Raw genomic sequence first — 6,481 nt, forward strand, 5'->3', positions numbered from 1 at the left:
GATATATGCAAGATTAAGTTCTACATATGTCGTGTGATAAGGAATCCACAGCTGGGACTTGAATCAATTTGAATTGCTGGTGCTCCGCGGATATGGAGACTCGGTTCATTATAGAAGCAATGCCGGACTGGTGAATTACTAAAATATGAGAAAAGAATAGAATGAGAAGGAATGGAATATGGGAAATGTACATTTAGTTGAGATAATGAACTAACGTACTTAGGGGTAAAACTGGAAAAATAGAATCAAGAATAGTAAGCTTTTGGCAAAGAACTTTTGAATCTTGCTATATCCTTACCTTGACCCAACCCTTGCATCTCTAAAGTCTTACACCCTTTTACGTTAGGTTAGTCTTGTTGAGTACTTTTGTACTCAGGGTTTGTTAACCCTTGTTGCAGGTGGGTCGCATGCACAGGCTTGTTTTGGTCCCTGCTGCATGTCCGTGTTTGAAGTCAATGACGATGAGGAGTGATGAATGGCCTTTGGACAAGGCACTAGTTTGTATGATAAATAATGTTAATGTAATATTATCCCGCTACTATGGTCGTATGACACTTATGGTATTGTAAGTTTGAAAACAACTGATTTGTAAACTATGTTATCTTAAGACTTCCGCTATCTTTACTCTGATGTATATATTTGAATAAACTGTTATAATCAGCAATGTCTGTGATTGGGATCCTATTTGAAAAAAGAATCGTGGATGATTCGGGTTTCCTGAGGACACCTGACAGACCTGTTGAGTTGTTGGGAACTCATGAATGATATCCGAGGTCTGGTAAGACAACGATAGGTGCACGTGGACCCGATTTCTTAGGAGGTTCTGCCACAGAGGAGCCTGAGGTGCAGGAAGCCGACGAAGCAGCCGACGCGGAGGAGTTGCCCGAGTGCCCTGACCACCAGCCTTCCTCTTTTCTGAAAGGCAAGCCCCGAAGCATATTAAGCCTCCCATGTTTTTACAAATACATTGAGTATCTTTTATTCATTGATGATGCATTAAGTATAGAAATTGGTTGGAACCAATTGTTGCATTATAAATCCCTCCTTATCAAGATATCGCACTGGAATCCTATTTAAGTTCAGGAACGGGTTAAATACTTAGCCATGCTTAGTGCGGTAGAAGTCAGGTGATTTCCTGTCACCTGCGAGCTTTAGGATGAGGTGGATCACGGTTGGCTATATTTGCTATCGTGGAAAAGAACCATGTTAATAATGAATTAAGACCGGGCGGAGTCTTGTGTAGGTTTGGACATAGTGACTCCATCTGAGTCAGTTTAAGGACCGATACGATGTACGTCCTTATGTCATGTTGAACGTAGCCTAACACTTAGCTGGCCGGATAAGTCATTCCGACCGCGAAGCCTAGTAGCTCGACTTAGGCCGGGGACGCGAGCAGTGGCGTGCATTCTAGAGGTAGTAAGGATGTGCGGAGAGCCATTGGCATAAGTCTAAGGTGGGTTAGAGTCCCGAACAACCTTGGCAGAGTGGTTCTCTGAGAATGTCGATCTGTTCGGACTCGTGACTCCTGAATCGTACCAAAGGTGACTCGTTTGCGACCCTGATGGGGGAAGCATGGTTTGTGTTTAGGAATACCCCTCCAGCTGGATAGGAATCGATTCGAATCACCATCTCTCCCGGATAGTGAGAACTTGACTGAGCAGCGGCAACGTAGATTCAATTAATTTAATGATATGGTTAAATGGATGATGATGATGATAAGGTTGCCACAATGTATACCTGATATGGTTATTAATGTTTGCACCCTAATAAAATGATTGCTTAGTACATGTGCTAATATAGATGACAAGTTAATGGCTAAAAGTCACTGCTAGTTCAGGTTAAGCGTTGATCATTATTACTTATGCTTTTTTGCAAAAAGAAAGTGTCAGCCAGATCCACTAAATTAAGCTATGCATAATCCTTGGTGTCATTTGTTTTGGTTTTCGATGGGTAAGTCTAGCTGAGTACATTCTCATACTCAGGGTTTATTCCCTCTTGTTGCAGATGACCTTCTATATCAGGGATTCTGTAAGTATTGTCTCCACCCAGCGGGTGATGAAGACTAGATCATGGGCATGATCTCTGTTTCCCTTATCTGAATGCTTTTGCGGGTTGTGATCAGCGAACCAGTATTTGTATTTGAACTCGGGTGTGTAAGTCAAACTATTTGCTTCCGCGTGTTTTACAAGACTTGTTTTGTAATAGCGATGACTCTGTGATGATGTAATCTATTTGCAAACGTCTGCGAAATGTTATAAAGTATGATATGTTATGTTGAATTACTGTGATCTTCGTTGTATGCAAGTTGGTTTGAAATCCTTCGAGATTTCAGTTGACTACCGGGTTTATATGGGCTCAAGTTCGAGAATTTGATCGTTTTGGCGATTGTTTTTGTACTTGTGCTCTTATAAATTGGTCGGTTCTGTGACATTGTAGGCCTAGCAAAACTTGGGCAAGGTTTAGGATAGCGTTGGGAGTCTGTTGTGGTCCTTGGCAGAGGTGCTGAGCTATGGCTAGCTAGGGCACGCGGTGGCGGAGGAGGAGAGAGTAGCAGCAGTGTGGGGGGAAAGGAGCAAGGGCGCGACACCTTGGGCTAGCGGCGACGCGTGGCATGGTGGAGGGGGCAGCGGACTGGCAGCAGCCGGGCAGTGCCCAGGGTAAAGGGCACGTGCGTGAGGGGCATGAGGGAGGGGGCGGCGAGGAGCAGAGAGAGTTGGAGGAATAATTATTTCTTTCTTGCTTAAGATTGAATTATTACAAGGCCCCTCTATTTATAGTCCTAGGAGACTTAATCCTTAAGCAATCTACCTTTTTTCTAAAAGAGCCCTTATAGATTTGGGTGCTTACAAAACCAGTTACTTTTCATTCTACTAATGAGAATCTTGATCTTTTTAAACAAAATAAGACCCTACCCTTATCCTATTTTTATTCTAATTCTCCCTGGAAGCCGGGATCTCCTTCGGATGGTGGGCCCTCTCCTGGCCGTGTCCACTAGCGGCTGTGTCGCCCCTCCCTCGTGCCGTGCACACAAGGTGCCATAGGCCGGCTCTAGCCCTACGCTGGGCCTCGCTTGGCCCGCTTGGTCCTTCATCAGGGGCCTATATTGGCGCATGGCAGAGTCAGATGATAAAGTTGAACTTGAAAGCTCTCCAACACATCCCATATGAATATGACCAAAGGCATCCGAAGGCCACATACGAAAAGGTCCTAAAAACACCGCTTCATTGCATTGCGGCTTAGCCTTCGTTGTACTGGGGCTCAACCTTTGTCTCTCCCTTAGGAAGCCTCACCTTCTCTTCCTTGAACCACCCAAGGCCCGCGTACCTCTTCAAGTCAGCCTTGCTGGTTAACAAAGACATGAACTCAAAGGTCTTCTCGATCTCAGCCTTGCCTTCATTGGTAACTAGATCATCGACGTCAGCCTCGACATCGCTAAGATTCTCCTTGAGATATTCCAGGGACCTCACATTGGCCATCATGGAACGCTCAAAGATCAAGTCATAGTCTTTATCTCTAATGCTAGCAAGTATGTACCATGAACCCCAACCACGGAAGAAAAGCCACCTCCACAGTATAAGGACGAAGGCTTCACGTATTAGAGGCTAAAATTTTCACCCCAAAGAAAGCAACAAGGGGTATCTATGTTTTACTTCTACCCACCACCTTTTATAGTGGCCCAAGCGGCGATCGAACTTCTGCCCGCTTGTTTCGACTGCAGTGCCTCGAGAAGGCCAAGCGGTAGCCTACACATCAAAAGTGAACACAAAACAGACCTGACACAAACGAGCCCAAGGGAGCGAACCCTCGGGCCTGAGGCGACCGCCCTTTTTCGAGGATCAGGTTTGTCTGCATCAAACCTTACCCGCAAAGGAGAACTGTTGAGGGCAAAGCCTCACACCCAAGGTCCGCTAATAGTGATTGCCTCCTATTGTCCAAACTGGCCCTATGGGTGCAGGTACATAACGTGGTATTCAGAGGATGCTTGAGAAGGCCCCATGGAGTCGAGGGTGGCCGATGGTCCAGGAAGACCTTTGCCCAGCGTTGAAGGCCCGAAGCTATGCGATGAAGACTCGAGCCGAAGGCAATCATGCGAAGTCCCCAGAAGGACAATGAGGCTCCATTTGACAAGGGCCTTTGAGGAAGCCTTTGAAAAATTCATGACAAAGGTTCTGCAAGCTAGAAGGTGGTCGGCCTTCGTCTCCGAGGACCCGCAGATGGACACAGTGGCCCAATGAGAGTGGCGACAACTCGACTAGGGCCTATTAGGCGTGGCTGTTGTAATAGAAAAAGACTGACCCCTATGACCACGGATGTTGTACAACTGGAAATATTCTGGTATATTATGTAGTAGGGGAAGGGCATGTGTGTACAAGAAAATACATGTGTAATCGTACCCTATAAAAGGAGAACTCAAATACCAATAAAGAGATAGATCACTCGGCTTGATTACCAAGAGTTCCGTGCCTCGGTAATAGTGTTCTGAGAGTGGAGGCTAGACCTTCGGGACGTCATCCTTCGCCTGATTGCCTCGCTTCTTATTTCACCTTGTCGGGACGACCGATCCTAACACAGGTTGTCTTCCTGTGCACAAGAAATTACAGACGGAAGCAAACTATACAGATGAAATAATTTACAGAACTTCCAAACAGAGCCTAGTATGGGGTATGGGCCTTTGGTTCTGGTACTTCTATTAGTGCATGTGCAAGGAAGCGCATGCAGTTGACACCATCAACAATGAGTAGGAAAAAAAAACGTGCATGGCAAATTAAGGCAGCTTGATTTTGGAATAATGGGGCCGATCGAAGGAAAATGCTGGGTGGGTTGGTGGCCGAGCGCTCCCGCGCGCCATCTACCCGCTCTACTGCAGTAGTTTGTGCAGCAGTGCGGTGCGGAGGCAGTCCTCACCCCGCAGCCCGGCCGCGGGTACGTCCACGACGACGTCCTGCACGGTGACGCCGCCCACGCGGCACACGGACGCGTGCTGCACCGGCAGGTCCAGCGCGCAGAGCGCGGCCATGAGGCGCGCGGGGGCATGGCGCGCCGCGGTAGTCATCAGGCGCAGCGCAGCGGTGTCCCGCCCGTGCATCCGCACCTCCAGCTCCTGACGGGAGCCACCAATAAGCAAGGAGAGCTGGGAGAGAGAGGCCGCCGTCGTCTGCCGCCTGGCCTCGGCCTCGAGCTGCTCGACGCGGCCGCGCAGCTTGGTGATGTAGCCAACGGCGTCGGCGAGAAGGGACGCCTTGTCCAGGCGAGTCACCGTGGGCACGGCGGCCCGGAGGTCGCAGAACAGGCGGTTGAGCCTGTCCCGCCGCTGCTTCTCGGCTTCCACGTGGTTGATTGTGGTGCCGGCGGCGCGAGAGCCAGAGGCAGGCTTCCGTCCCCGCTTCCACTCCGCGAGTGGTGCCGCCGCCGCCGGCGGCGGCAGGCTGGAGCCCGTATCCTGGTGGTCTTCATCCTCATTGTCTAGCACGTCGTCGTTGCCCAACAACCACTTCTCTAGGGCATCGCAGGACAGGGACTCGGGCGCTGGATTCTGGTGGTACTGGCCGTCGGCGGAAAAGGGTGTGACATGAAGCAGGGAGGGGTAACAGGGCGACAGGAGGTTATCCATTTGCACCGTACGTAAGCTCTAGTGCCAGTGTGCCACGCTCATCGTAATTATATATACACGGCATACGGTAGCTGATCTGTTCACTTCAGCCACAAAAGAGTGGCGCCTTAGGAGTTAGGATGCCCGCATGCAACATGGTTTCCAATATCGGCCGAAATCTCCTGATATTTTCGATATATCCTCTTTATCCGTAGGTGTCGATAAGGAAATATCTATCTTTTTTGTACAAATTTTATTTAAATTTATTTAAATTTACTTAAATTCAAATTAAATTTTATTTGAATTTGGTCCGATATTTCTGATATATCCTGTTTATCCTCTTTATTCGTGACCCCTGATAAATTTTAATTTCCGAAAATGAAAACCTTATGCAAGTCAGTTTCATGATGTTTTGAGCTACTGATTGATTAACTACGTAGATGTAGCGTCGTACGTGTTAGCAAAACCACATGCATGAGCCTTTCAAAAAAAAACACGAGCATAAGTGGGAGTGTGATGTTCCGATGGGTAGTATTATATTATTATTCATTACAAATTTAGACAAATCAGCGAGCATTAGGGTGTCCTTGTACTTGTCATGGAGCTCGGCCCATGATCGACATATCGTCCCTCGCAGCACTTGTAGAAGGGCATCGACGCATGAACAGTTTGACACGCAGCATCCTGTGATGCCGGAGGCCCTTGCCCCACTTACGCTTGGGCAAATTACGTGCTACCAAATACCCGAACCCATACCCAAACTACCCAAGAACAATTTTGGATAGTGACTCCATATACCCGAAATTAGTTTGGGTAATTCGGGTAACACCTCGTGGTACCTTAATTACCTGTACTACATGATATCTTCAAAGCCCATCAACTCGTCAAGCC

General features: G+C 47.8%; 1 pseudogene; it reads right to left on the reverse strand.

Moving 5' to 3' along the window:
• Positions 1–4,849: 4,849 nt before the first annotated feature.
• On the reverse strand, positions 4,850–5,611 carry LOC136460318 (transcription factor bHLH14-like; annotated as a pseudogene).
• Between the last annotated feature and the right edge of the window lie 870 nt (positions 5,612–6,481).

Source organism: Miscanthus floridulus, chromosome 6 (assembly GCF_019320115.1).
Source record: "Miscanthus floridulus cultivar M001 chromosome 6, ASM1932011v1, whole genome shotgun sequence".
Classification (NCBI taxonomy): Eukaryota; Viridiplantae; Streptophyta; class Magnoliopsida; order Poales; family Poaceae; genus Miscanthus; species Miscanthus floridulus.